We start from the raw sequence: 14,883 nt of genomic DNA, 5'->3' as shown, positions 1-14,883 counted from the left end.
TGCTTGTTTCAAAGGCCTGGTATTGCTGTGACTCTGCATGCAAATGGAAGAGTAGAATTCGAAATATAAATGAACATTAGTTTTGGAGTTTGCTTTGGGTTACTTCTCAAGTGCTTAGTAATATTAAAATAACAAGTAATATAAATCATATTTTGTATAACAAAGTCAGCTTGAATTTCCACCCATTGATCCAACTATTTTGTATATTCTACCTGAGAAAGTAAAGCAAAAACCACCACCACAACAGCAGTGTTTGTGTGAAATTGTGGGTATCTCAAAGGGGAAACAAGAAACAAGATTGGAATACTGTTTTTGGATGAAAAGAAAATGACATAATTTCACACGTTAATAGTATATGCTTATTCAAGGAAACTTATACCACTTCAGTTTTCTAATTCCTATTCTTGTTTGAGGAACCAGCTAGTACAATAACCCTCCTATCCAGAGCTCAGCTATGGTCCATTAGACTATATGCTCTGTTTTAATGAGAGTAATTCCAGTTTTTGCATGCTTTTCTGTCTCCAGTGCCCAGTAGAATACTTGGAGTGCAATGCTTGGAGTGCATGTAAGAGGGCCTTAACGTTTTTAAAAGAATAAATGTTGAGTTATCTGTGGTTTGGCTTGAAGCAAGGAATTGGGCCAAAGAACTTTTCAAACTTCAAATTATCATGAAATTAATGCAGTAAGACTCCCATGTTTTACTCATGGGAAAATGGGGATATATCTCAGTGTGTGTTTAATCTTAATTTATCCACAAATTCAAGAGCCTATGTTTTTGATGTTTATGTTCACATCAGAGTAAAGGCAGCCCATTTGAATTGATTAAAAGAGAGTATTTTCAGGCATACAGTTATCATTCCTCTCCCACTTTCTTGTTAACCAGGCCTTAGTGTATTCACCCTTATTTAGCTAAATCTTCCCAGGCAGATAAATTTGGTTGTCCTGGTCTAGTCATGATGGTCTTCCCTTGACAACTTAGTCCCAGGCAGAAGCTGTAATTACAGACCATGAAATGAGAGAATTTTTCTTATGAGGGACTTTTGGGGAAAATGTTCTGGTTTTAACATGGATCCAAGATGGGGAAATTGCAAACTATACCTCTGCCTGATGTTGTCTGACTCTGATAAGGTATCCGATAGGATCCCCTTGGAACTGTAAGGTTTGCAAAGCCATGAGAATTGCAGAGAAACCAATTTGGAGCTCTGATGCCAAACCAGTGAATTTCTTAGCCCTTGAGATTACTTCAGGTTTTCTCAGTTGGTGAGATAATAACTGTCCTTATTGTTTAAGTCACCTTTAGCTGGGTCTTGTTACTTGCTGCTGAAAACATTCTTACTGATTTAGGAAGGTGACTGACAGCAAAAATAAGAAAATTAGGGACTTAGAATGGGCTGTGAGACCATTTACTCCAGCTTCTTTCCATTACCATGAATCTTCTGTATATCCTCTGATGGGGAAGGAGAAGTCAGAAAAATGCATAAAACAAGTATAATTACTAGTAAAGAATGGTATCCTGGGGCCATTTAGAATAGAGGCAAATATTCACATAGAGCTTGGTGGACCCCGGTGGACCCAAGGGGCATCTTTTCGCCAGAAAAATCCTAGGCCAGTAAAGGGCAAATTACTTTCTGTCTATTTTGGCTAAAAAGGCAAGGAATAGCTCTAGAAAGATTTCCATTCCAAATAGTAAAAATGAAAATAATTTTCTTTTTAAAGCTTATAAAATTAACTCTTTAGAATGAATACTTTTCTGAGTGTTTTTAAAAATTTTGTATTATTTTTATTAGAACATAGTTGATTTACAGTGTAAGTGATCCAGTCATACATATGTATATATACGTATATGTGTATATATACATACATTTTTTTTCTCATGCTGTCTTCCATCATTTTCTATCCCAAGAGATTGGATATAGTTCTCTGTGCTATAAGGACCTCATTACTTATTCATTCTAAATGTAATAATTTGCATCTACCACCCCCCAACTCCCCATCCATCCCACTTCCTCCCCCTGACCCCCTCCCGCAACCACAAGTCTGTTCTCTGTCTGTGAGTCTGTTTCTGTTTTGTAGACAAGTTCATTTGTGCCGTATCTTAGATTCTACATATAAATGATATCATATGTATGTCTTTCTCTTTCTGACTTCACTTAGTATGAGACTCTCTATTGCATCCATATTGCTGCAAATGGCATTATTTTTATGGCTGAGTAGTATTCCATTGTATATATATGTATTTAAAGTTTCTCTTTTTTTGGCTGTGACCATGGCATGTAGAAATTCCCAGGCCAGGGGTGGAACCTGAATGACAACAGTGACCTGGGCCACTTCTGTGACAACACCAGATCCTTAACCCACTGTGTCACAAGAGAACTCCTCTGAGGATTTTAGAAACTTGAGAATTAACTACATTATATACTTTACTGAATGGAACTCAACTACAAATGTAAGGCATAGAAAATCACTGGCTCCTGGAAGTCTGCATTTACAGAGTGACATTTTATGTTAGTTGTTTGGCACTTGTAATACATTATGCCTACAGATATCAGGATACCACTAGTACCTAGTTTTATAAGTTATCTTATGATTTATATTTACTCCAAAGGAATGAATGTGTATATATATGTGTGTGTGTTTATGAATGTGTGTGTATATATATGTGTATATATGTGTGTATATATGTGTGTGTGTGTTTATGAATGTGTGTGTATATATATATATAGACAATGAAAAATATTGATGATCTTGTTATATATGGAGGTGCCCATTTTTTGTGTTGCTTTTATGTTCTGATTTTTTAAAACCTCAATCACTTTTAATTTAAAATATAAGATGCAACTTATTTTGGTATTACTCTATCCACTGATATATATTCCATCCTGCTGAGGAGTAGCAGAAAGGGGATGTAATATAAGCAGAATGACTTTTTAGTCCATTTAGTTATTCTTTAATTATTGCAGTCACTTAGATCTTATAACTTTTTCCAAAGCGTAATAAATATTACTTAATTAAAAATATAATTCTCTAAAGCAAGTGATTTAAAATATTTGTAGTATCCATAAGATTTTATTTTCATTTAGCTACGAATGATTATTAAAAAACTTCTTGGAAGAGGCACTTCATTAGGGTGTGTGGAACGTGGGATCTACTATTATGTCATTCACTTAATTCTGTGACCTTAGGTGAGTCACTTGATTTCTTTAGTCTTCAGTTCCTCATCTCTAAAGTGGGATAGTATCTTATTTGCAGAAGGCAGGAAATTGCATAAACTAATTTCTTCGTTTTTAGCTGCAATGTCCCATGGCTTTGAATATGCGGAATAAAGTCAGCAAATGTATTAGATGTCTATATTTCCTAGACATTTTCCCAGAAATGCACATGTTCTGTAAGATGTAGTCCATCTGCACTTTTAATGAAAATTTCTTTCTGATGAAATATGCATTTTCATATTTTTGCTGCATTTCAAAATCTGATTCATATTTCAAAGCGAATGTAATCATCAGACTCACCACGTTTTTTTTAGTTTTTTCAAACTTAAAAAAAGCTATTTGATGTAATAAATACTGTGTTATCTTTTTTCCCCTTAAGTAAATGATTAACTAATTATTTTGTTAGTTACCTACTTGGTCCTACTGGGAAAGGCTTGAGTCCATCTAAAAAGGCAGGTAGTCATTTTAGCCTAAATTTGTGAGAAAACTGTGACAGATGAACCACAGCTGTCTGGGTAGCTTTATTGTGGAAATATGATTATCGTAATTCTTGGAGGATTTTTGAACTCTGATAGCAGGATTTGCCTCTTGGTTAGGGGAAATTGTCTTTGCTATTTACCTGTGCCTATGATTTGTGGATGAGTGAATTTACTTTGTAACCATTTACTTGGAAAATTCAGAAGAGTAAGGCTTAGCATGGAGATTTTCAACATAGTTCTTTGTTTCCCACAGAAGAGTTTTTCAAACCCTGTATGACTATAAACTCCTCTTTCACTGGCAGATGTTCTTAGAACCCCATGAGGTGACAGGAGCATATACTCATGTGGCTTACATGATGGCCTATGTGATCGGTGCCCTGACTCCACAAATCTTAGGACAAAAAGGAAAGTTGTAAAAGATGGCCTAGAAATAGTCACTGGACCTTTAATTCCACCTGCAAATTCAGACATAGGTGCTTTCAGTGTGGGCCTCACAAAAAACTTGAATTGTCTGTTCTCATTCTGAGAGAGAAAGAGAGAAAGGTGCTTTTCAAGATCTCATAAGGAAGCCTTCGAGAAGTTCTTTTATTTTTTCCCATTTGGACTTTGGAAAAAAATAGCATTCATATATATGACAATCAAACCTCATTTTGTACAGAAAATTATTGATGGTTTTGACAAGGATGTTCAACTAGTTGTGTGATAACAAAGTTGCCTCAGGCATGGATGCAGAATATTTTTACAAAATTTCTCAAATTGATCTGAACAGAGACTTCTGTGAGCTTCTTATGTATGTCTAAGGCAGCTTGGCAGCTTTAACAGACCCTCCCTGCCCCTTGCTAGAAGGTACAGAGCTGTTAAAAGAGCATCCGGGTATGCAGAGAGGCTTAGAGGACACAACAAACATGTTGTGTTCTCTCTCCATCCATACTATTATGGTCCATGCATGGGATCAGAAGAAGAATTTCTGGACTCATAGTGGGGTGAAAAGAAAGAAGAGTTTATTGAGAAGAGAAATATTGCTAGCACAGCAGGGATAATCAGGGAGAGCTGACCTGGAGCATGTGGTGGTATCTGTTTTTACAGCCCAGAGAGAGAGGAGGGGTCTTACAATACACCTGCTGAGCTGCTGATCATTTGGGGAAAGAGGGTCTTAGGATACACTTGCTGGTTGGTTGGGGAGATATTGCTTGGTTGGGGCGATAATGCCCCTATAGGGGCAGGATGAGCAGTGGGCACACACCTCTTCTAGTAGGAGGCAGGAAGGAATAGGACAGGTTGCTCAAGGTGGAGGAGAGGGCATTACAATGAGACAGGTGGGGCAATGATAAGGGTCTGGTAATTCTTGTCTTGGCCAGAGGCTTTGAGTTATAACTCCTTGAAGTGGCCTTGAAGTCCCACCCGTACCTTCTATTCTGGTCTAGTATTCCCAGCTCTCATGTGACTTCTTACCTCTATGCCTGGTTCTCATGCTCTGATGCCTAAACTAGACTGTCTAGACATGTATCTTAATAAACCTTGGGTCTACACTCTGGTCTTCTGGCCAGCATATTTCACTCTGAGGCTTGCCCAGACCTCCAGACTCTAGATCAGATCAACAACCAGGTTAGTTGAACTAGCCATTTTTATGGTAATAGAAAAACCTTCATTTCTCAAATGAAATATTTCATTTCTTCATTCCTTTAAGAAGGATGTTTACCAAGGTGCAAATAGTAATAGAAATAGTAATAGAGGGAGCTACAATTATTTCAGTGTTCTATACTGTGAGTCACCTATCACAACTAGAAGACAGATTAACTAAATCTGTGATGTTTCTTTGCACTGTTCAGCAAAATTCATCCTTGGAAAGCATTTTTCCCCCTTAAAATATAGGTTCTTTTATAAGAAAAGGGAAGAAAGAGATTTTCTTACAGAGATAATAGACCGAAACTCCAAGTTGTAGCTTCTTTTGTCTAAGACTCTTCTTTGTCTTGTATCATGGAAGGTATAGGGAAAAATATCTTGAAAGTGAAAGTAATTTCTTCCTAAAAGACAATGTATTTATTTTTATTAGTAAAAGCTATAGATGAAAGTGGCCAAGAGTCTATAGTTCTACCCAGTATTAATGGCTATGTGAGAAATTTTGCAGTTTAGAAAACAGAACCAAGATTCTTACATTATACTGTGATTTTTATTGTATGCTAAATGAGTATAAAGTAAACACATCAGCGTTCAACTGTCTTAGCATGTTAGTAAATTCTTCTACTGGATCAATGGTATAAGTAATCAAGGTGGCATTTAAATTAATTAAGCTTTCTTTGAGTTTAAATTAGACAAGTTATTTTATTTTCTAGACAAACCATGTTTAAATGAGATTTAAAAAGCTTTCTGTTTCTGACTGATGAGTTTTTGCTACATATATATCATTTCTAATTTAGGGTTCAGAATACAGAAGTTCATTTCAAAGTGGTAAGAAAAGTTGTCACATAAACAAAGATAAAAGGAGATTTAGTTAAATGTCTGTCATGGTTTGTGTGCAGATGACTGCTAATCTTGATGATTTTCTCTTTCCAGAATGGACTGCTGGAGCTAAACCAAGGTCTGCTCTTATGTAGACATAGACTTTGTTTTCTTACTTTAGAGGTCTTTGGTTTTTAGTATAGGGTTTATATGCAGTTTTTTAAGTGACTAAAGGCATTTCAGATACTATATAGCAATATGAATTTGTCCTCTTCTGGAAAAAAAAAAATCCTCTTGAGGGACTGAGCCAGAGCATTTTGCTTTAATAGTGTTTTTCTCTACGACTGTTAAAACCATTAGATGAGTTCCAGTTGTGGCTCAGCAGTTAACAAACCCGACCAGCATCCTTGAGGATGTGGGTTTGATCCCTGGCCTCTCTCAGTGGATTAAGGATCTGGCGTTGCCATGTGCTGTGGTGCAGGTTGCAGATGTGGCTTGGATCCCTCATTGCTGTGGCTCTGGCATAGGCCCATGGTCACAGCTCCCATTTGATGCCTAGCCTGGGAACCTCCATATGCCATGGGTGCAGCCCTAAAAAAGACAAAACAAACAAATTAAAAAACCCCATTAGAGTCACAGTCCCCCCACAAAGCATATTGCTGGGCAGGTCAGCAACACCAGGATGAATGTTAATACCAGTTTATGAAGAAGGTGAAATTGTACCCTTGCATCCAGGTACTGACACTGAGGGAAGTGTGCCCTCAGGGTCTTGAAAAGCTGCTCAGACAGGTGGGGTGGCTTGTTTAACCTATCTCAGTATCTGAGTACTGAGTACATCAGAATGCCTTCGTTAGAGCATGCACATATTCTGTGTTGTAGCTAGTGGATGGGCTCAGGAATCTGTGGTTTGATAAACTAGTATGTTAAATACTTGGCTACAATTGATGATGTCTTCCCTTTCTTTAAATTTCATTCATTTTGAAAGCTCCCTTTCCAGATTCCTTACTCCATGGTACATAAGGGAGGAATCTGGGGGAGGGGGTGGTTGCTAGAAAGAAAAGTCCTGGAACATATTATGGATTAAGGAATGATATAGATTTATAAAAATATGATAAAATGTGGGGAAGGACTGTATGACCAGATGATTAGGATTGTATAGTGGATTTTGTGGTTGTGTCCTTACTATTTTGTCTTGCTCTCTCCTGTTTTGTAATAGCCATGCAATTAAGGGTGGGATGAGATGGGGAGAGAATGACTGTACACATACTAGCAGTGGGTCCTAATTCTTTTAACCCTAACAGGCTAATCATATCCTCTTTGCCTTTGGGTTCAAAATAGAAAAGTCTAAGCCAATCAGTGAGTATTTTCTCCAATGGCTTAGGAAAGGCCAGGAACTAATGTGGGCTATGAGATGTGAAGGGATGTTTGCTGAGATTTGGTCAATAATTTCTCTCCATCTGGAAAGTGTGATTTAAATATGGAAATTACATGGAATTTAAAAAAAAAATCACACCAGAGAAGAAAGACTTTGGATAATGTTGATTAAAAAAAAAAAAGTGGGAGAGGGAAGGAAACCAGGTCCTTGACAGTACTGAGGTGCTAAATCAAAGCAACACTGAACCTTCCACTTCCCTGAACCTTCCAGTTCATGAGTCAATAAGTCCTCTTGATTGTTTAAGCCTGTTTGAATTGGGTTTTCCATTACTTGTAAAATTAGAAGTCTAGGTCAATACAGAATGATAGTTTGGGGAGAATCAGAGAAAGAAATGGCCTTAACAATTTTCATTGTCCAATTTCAATATTTAGCAAATACTAAAATACAACACTGTCATTTTGTGTGATATCCTCAATAATATACAGAATTAAACCTAGAAATATAGAATTGGAAGATAAAATTTTTCTCGATGGTCTTTCAGTTCAATATAAAAGGCAAAATGAATAGCTCACCAGATGGAAGAGAATAATAGTCATCATTAAAGAGCTAATTATTTGTCATTTACCCAGATGGAAATTTCTCTTTATTATTTAAAAAGTCTTGTTTTGGAAATATTATTTTAGAGTAAATGCTTTTGCATGTTCTGAGTCTTTTAGGAACTGGGAACTAAATCTTCATTTAGAGAGCTTTTACATGATGGCTTTTCAAATGGATTCTCAGTATGAACTTGGCTCAGAATGATGGTAACATCAATAGGAATTCAGAGATCCTGGTTTTATGTATGTTTAGATGATATAAACTAAATGTTAAGTAGGATAGGTAATGTAGGGAATAAGAAAATGTCTCAATCAAGGAAAAAATAGAAATGATGAATTTGGAAAGTGGATTCCTAAAATTAAGTACTCTCTTTCAAGCCTAGAGAAGTAATTTTTGTTTTATTTATTCAGTGGATGTTTGTTAAGTACCAGTTCTGCGCATAATCTATACTCAGTGTTGTGTGGAATGGTCACCAATATAAAAGTTACATCTCATATTCTGATGTAACATCACTGCTTCCATGATGCCCTCCCTTCTTGGTCCAGATCCCTTCTCTGATTCACTGCACTTATAAAAGGTTGTGAATCATTTGATTTTGTTATGTACTAGTCTTTTTTTTTTTAATTTTACATTATTTATTCCCAAGTTTTCTTTTTTTTTTTTTTTTTTTTTTTTTTTTTTTTTGCTTTTCAGGGCTGCACCCATGGCATATGGAAGTTCCCTGGCTAGGGGATGAATCGAAACTACAGCTGTTGGCCTCCCCACAGTCATGGCAATGTGGGATCCAAGCCAGGTCTGTAACCTACACCACAGCTCAGGGCAATGCCAGATCTCCAACCCACTGAGTGAGACCAGGGGTCAAACCCAAGTCCTCATGGATACTAGTCGAGTTCTTTACCCACTGAGCCACAATGGGAACTCCTGCACTAGTCTTTATTGTACTTTAATGTATGTGATATAGTGAACTGTAGGGATTTTTGAGACCACTGTGAATCCCAGTCCCTCTATTTATTACCAGTGTAGCTGTGATAGGCCTCTGGCATTCTCTGAACCTATTCTTTGAAACTTGAATGCCTCCTTGTAGAATGATAAAAATTATTTCTATCTCCCAAAGTTGAGATTATTGTGAGGATTGAACTACATAAGGAATATGAGGCACTTCTAGCAGTTGAAAGCAAATGATATATAGTAGTATATATCATATATAAATGATATATATAATAGTATATAATTAATTATAACAGGTTTTATATCAAGAAGTAATATAAATATAAATATAAAAATTAGGCTAATTATACTATTAGTGATTTTACATTTAGTTAATAAATATTTATTGAATTGAAATCAGTTTTGTCTTGGACTGAGGAAATAAGATATTTTGAGACTGTTATTTATGCATATGGTATATAATTTATAATCTCAATTTATCAACAATTAGGTACATTGAATTCATATAGCACTTTATTGCTTTTAAAGTAAAGTATTTGGCACAGTTTGATTCTGTCTTCTCTGGTGTCTCCTGGGTAGGTACATTTACCTCCATTTTGTAGATACGATATTTGGGAATCAGGAAGGAGGAAAAAAATGACACTGTCTATTAGTGGAAGGATTGAACTGAAAATCTAAATCTTCTGACTGTGACCTGTGGCTTCCTTCTGTAACAATCACATTGAGTCACCTATTTTTATTGTCCTTATTGATTTTTCTTTATGAACATGGCAACTACTGCAGACTTTTCTAGAGTAACATTAACTTTCTGGAAGGGGTGGTGGAGGTTGGGAAAAAAAAGGGAAAAGTGTTTTAAAAAGGCTTTTTGGAGATGAGTAGAAGTCATTCAGAGCCAGAGACACATTTGTAAGAAAATTTGTATTGGAGTCGTATAAATTTCTGAAGGTTTTTTAGAAGAATATTAATTATTGCTTTTTAAATATTCTGAGAGTTATAGCAACAATAATTTTTTGAAGACAATTGTTTTTCTTTAGAATTTATCTTGTGGAGAAATAAAAGGGGAAAACAAAATACTCAATCACTTGAGGACAGAGCTGTAACCAAAAGAGAAGGAAAAGATTTTCAGCCTCAGACAATGGTTTTAGTTGACCATAAATAAACTGATTGTCGCCCAACCAGCAGTAGCAGATCAACAGAATATAAACATAATATTTCTCCATTAAAGCCTTTGCATTCTGAGAAGTAGATGAGACCACTGGAATAATTTTTCAAAAAGTCATTGTAGTAATGCTAAAAATAGCAACCTAGTATAGTTCAATTCTTGATATGAATCAACTGAGTATGCAGGTTTTTATAGCAAGGGCATTTTACCATCCTGTTCTTCAGTGAAATTGAATACATGGTCAATACTGAACGCATAAACCTGCTTGTGCAGAGTTATTTAAAACTCATTCAGAGGGAGGTAAGCTTAAGTGTTTAGAAGTGAGTGTGATAGGGAAAAAAATAGTCTTAATTTGGTTTAAGTAAGATGAATATTAAAAATTTCATGAATTTTATTCAAGACTTTCTGTACAGAGTAACCAGGGGATATTTTAAATTAATCAAGTACTTAATAATAATTTATTTGATTATTTGGGGATACAAAAAGTAATAAGCTAATAAGATTGAGAGAGGAGGAAACGAGATGAAGTCAGTGGGAAAATTTTCAGAGATAACTATGAATTCAAATATAGTTCATTGATGAGATGGATTCTATACTAGAGATATCAGAGAAGGCCTCAGTGAGGAGATGGGTCTTGATAAACGGTTAATGGAGAAAGTAAAGGCCCCTAGAGGCAAGAAGGATAGCATGTGAAAAGATCCTAGGGATAGAAATAAGCCTGATACTTGCAGCAAAGAGGGGACTGTCCATTTCAGCCATACTAATCTTTCCTTTTTTTTAGGTTTTCGTATATTTCCTCATCTCTCTTCTTCATTTGACACTAATTGTATATTATTATATTAGCTTTAAATTGCTATATTACAAATTACCATAAGCTTAACAGCTTAAAACCATACCCATTTATTATTTGTTCTTTGGGTCAGATGTCCAGATGGGATCAACTGGGTTTCTCTCCTTAGGGTTTTACAAGGCTGAAATCAGGGTGTCAGCTACTTTGAGCTTCTATCTGGAAACTCTGGTGAAGAATTTGTTTCTAAGCTCCTACCAATTGTTGGTAGAAGTCAGATCCTTGAGGTTGTAGAACTGAGGTTCTTGTTTCCTTGTTGGCTACTAGCTGGAGGCCTCTCTCACCTTCTAGAAGCTGCTTGCATTCCATGGTACTTGGCTTTCTCTATCTCTAAGTCAGCATATGAAGTCCTTTTCATTATTTGAATCTTTCTAAGCTCCTCTTCTGACACTTGCCAGAGAAAGCACTTTTCCGCTTTTAAAAGTCTCATTTGATTACATTAGGATCACCTGGATAATCTCTAGTTTATAAACTAACAGCCTTAATTACATCAGCGCAATTCCTTTTGCCATGCAATGTAACATAATCACAGGAGTAACAAGAAGTCAGACATCATGGGGGCCTTCTTAGAATTCTGCCTAGCATATTTACATTATTTTTATTTAGCAATTTAATGATTAGTTATGTTTTACCCATACAAGTCAATTGTAAGCTGCCTGAAGATAGGAAGCTGTCTTCTATTTTGTTAAGGTTCTTTATGGCATTTCTAACAGTACATTCTTGGTAAGTACTTCTTGAATTAAGTTACTTTATGCTAGAGGAAGAAGAATGAAATGTGCTTGTTGTCTTGAAGTATTTTTAGTCATTAAATGTTGGTGCTCAGATCTAAAGCTAAGTGAAATGTCATTCAGCTGTCTAGAAGCATTTAGACTGATTCAGCTCACTTGTCCAGTTATTTCAGGCAATCTGCCTTTGTGCTTGGATGGTGATTGCTGTGGGACATGGGACTTTAGAATGCAAATTTCTGAAACATAGAGAAGAAAGTCATGCGTGTTCTGTAGAATGTCTTCTGTTAAGGCTCGATAAATAAAACTGGAATGGGGTAAAATAACATGTTTATGAGTTTTTAGTATATTGCTGTGCCTGACCTTTACCTTACAATTTTAGATTATATGATTCAAAAAGTCAAGTCTATCTTTCCAATTTTTTGAGTGATGTTAATGTTTAGGAAGAAATTTTAAATCCTACTATTAACGACATTGGTTAAATATATTTTAAAACAAAGCAGTAGACATGTCCTTCCATAAGAAGGAACATGGGCATGCCAAACTCTTGTATCATTAGAGTGGTTAGCTGTATGATAAAAGTTTTGAATTTCAGAAGGGGACAGAGGAATTATCTGTAAAAAACTTACATTCTTCAAGAACAGAGAGAGAAAGAAAGCCAATAGTCTATAGACAGAAGTATCAGAAAGGTTAAGAAATTAATTCAGTTGGTAATTATAAGTAGCATTTGAGAACTGACTCAGAAAGATAAGAAAATAATCTCCTACTTTATCACTAGTGTGGATTTTCCAGAAGAGATTTCAGTTATATTTTATACCTCTGAGTGGTTCATCATTATTTTATATGGTCTTTATTTGCAAGTCAGAAAATCCTGAGCCAAAAGGAATTTATACCTTCACATAGGTATGTTCCCTATCACAACCCAAATCCAGGGCTATCACTGTTTTTACCCTCCATAAACAGCAACACATGAATGCAAAATAATATATTTTAAACTTCTAAAAAGATTGTGCAAGTGATGCAGTGTTTTTTTTTTTGTTTTTTTTTTTTTTGCATTAGAGAAGATTGATAGCCAGACTTAACTGAAATCCCTTTGCAAATTTACGCTGGATTTGGTGTAAATTTATAGAGTCCCTGTCACCTGGCTGCAATTCCTCTAAGCAGTAACTTCCTTTATGATTAGCCCTAATAATTAGCTTTCTCTAAGGAACAAAGAGTGAAATAATCAGAGTTCCCATAGTGGCTCAGTGGTAACAAACAAGTCTAGTATCCATGAGGATTCCAGTTTGATCCCTGGCCTCGCTAAGTGGATTAAGGATCCAGCGTTGCTGTGAGCTGTGTTTTAGGTCACAGATGTGGCTTGGATCCTGCACTGCTATGGCTGTGGTGTAGCCTGTCAGCTACAGCTCTAATTTGACCCCTAGCCTGGGAACTTTCATATGCCATGGGTGTGGTCCTAACCACCCTCCCAAAAAAGAAAAAATAATGATATAATCACCTTTCATGTTCCAAGGTGATGCTTCTGACGTTTATTGTCTGTATCACATTTATTATTCAGCAAACTTGAGCTTGACTTGTTTATGGAGATGAGATTTTGAATCATGTTTTCCTGTTACCTTTGTTTTTTGGCTGGTGGCAAGAAAGAGACAATGGAGGAAAAAGAATATAACCATGACTCTGACAAAATAGAAGAGTTCTAGTGCTTTCAAGGAAACAAATGTTAAGAATGAATCTTATGATTATAAAGGCTATGTTATGGACAAAAGCAATATTTTGCAGCAGTATCTGTTTCCAAATAACACTTAGATTTGGTCTCTGTAAAGATCTCTTCATTGTAGAATATATGAAATAACATTGACTGGTTTACCTGTTATGTTTTACAGTTGCCTTTTTCACATTTTAAATGAAATATTTCAATAAATCTACGTCTCTGAAAAGGTATATATTTAAACTCAGCAGTAGCACTTAATGACAGAAGAACAGTTCTTTTTCTTCCCTCTGGTGCCACTATCTAGAACAGAATAAGAACAAATTATATAGCAAGAAGTTGAGTTCTTAGACGAGTTTTCATTAGAATTGTAGAAATGGGCAAGCTGGTGTGTTTGCTAAGCTGAATTTCAAATAGCTGACTAGGGATAACACAGTTAGAATCTTCTGTTTTTCTTACAAACTTACTACAGGAAAGGCTATAGAAATGTCACAGATTACTTGTGGCATCATTAATATTTTAAAGTGTGGCATTATAAAATATTTAAATGCAAATATTTTGATGTGAGCCTCTTAATACAGTTGCAACACAGATTAGGAAGGTCTCATATGCAGCATTTTAATTAAATCCATAAAGAACACCCCTTTAACTTCTATGTAAGCACTTGTTCAAATCCAGTATAAAGCTTGCATTTCGTTGATTGCTTCCACAAATTATCTGTCTCATAGTCACACTTTTTTTTTCTTTTTTCAAAGCCAAATGATAATTCTTCTGCTTGAAATTTTCCCCATGAAATTTATTTAAGAATATTAAATTTGCAAGGACTGGTTACCTGGACCTTGCTGATGAAATACATCTTTGGGTTCAGAGGGACAAGTTTTCTTTAGTGTGATGTTTAATGCCTTTGTGTTTTGATGGATGCTGTGAAAATAACCCACCTCTTTTTAACATTTTATTTTGATATCAGCACTGTGATTTTCCATGGGAATTGTCTTGTAGAGACTTTGACCATCAGCAGGGGCAGCAGCAGCAGCATTTCCTGAGCATCTAAAGTAGGAGTTAAAAAAAAAAAAAAGAGAATAGAATGGGCTAGAATATTTTCTCACTCAGAATGCAAGTGTGTGCAAAGTACGTTTACTGTGTGTTTATCTTGTATCCTTATATAAGCATGAAGTATGGTGATGGGCAGCTGGGAAGTTAATATTTAATTCATTTTTATTTCTTCCTTCTTTCCTTCATCCTCTTAACAACTACTCACTGAGCATTTGCTATGAGCCAAGGACTGTGCCCGACTTTTGAGAATAAAAGAGTGAAACAAATATCATCTCCATCCTCAAGAGGCTTACAGCTAACTCAAGAAATAGATAAACATGACATATCTTTTAGTTCCATAC

This window comes from Sus scrofa, chromosome 1 (assembly GCF_054392235.1).
Source record: "Sus scrofa isolate SSC_HxYL_T2T_F1_AM1 chromosome 1, Sscrofa_HxYL_maternal_Yorkshire_Landrace_v2.0, whole genome shotgun sequence".
Lineage (NCBI taxonomy): Eukaryota > Metazoa > Chordata > Mammalia > Artiodactyla > Suidae > Sus > Sus scrofa.
This window is presented reverse-complemented; position numbering follows the sequence as displayed.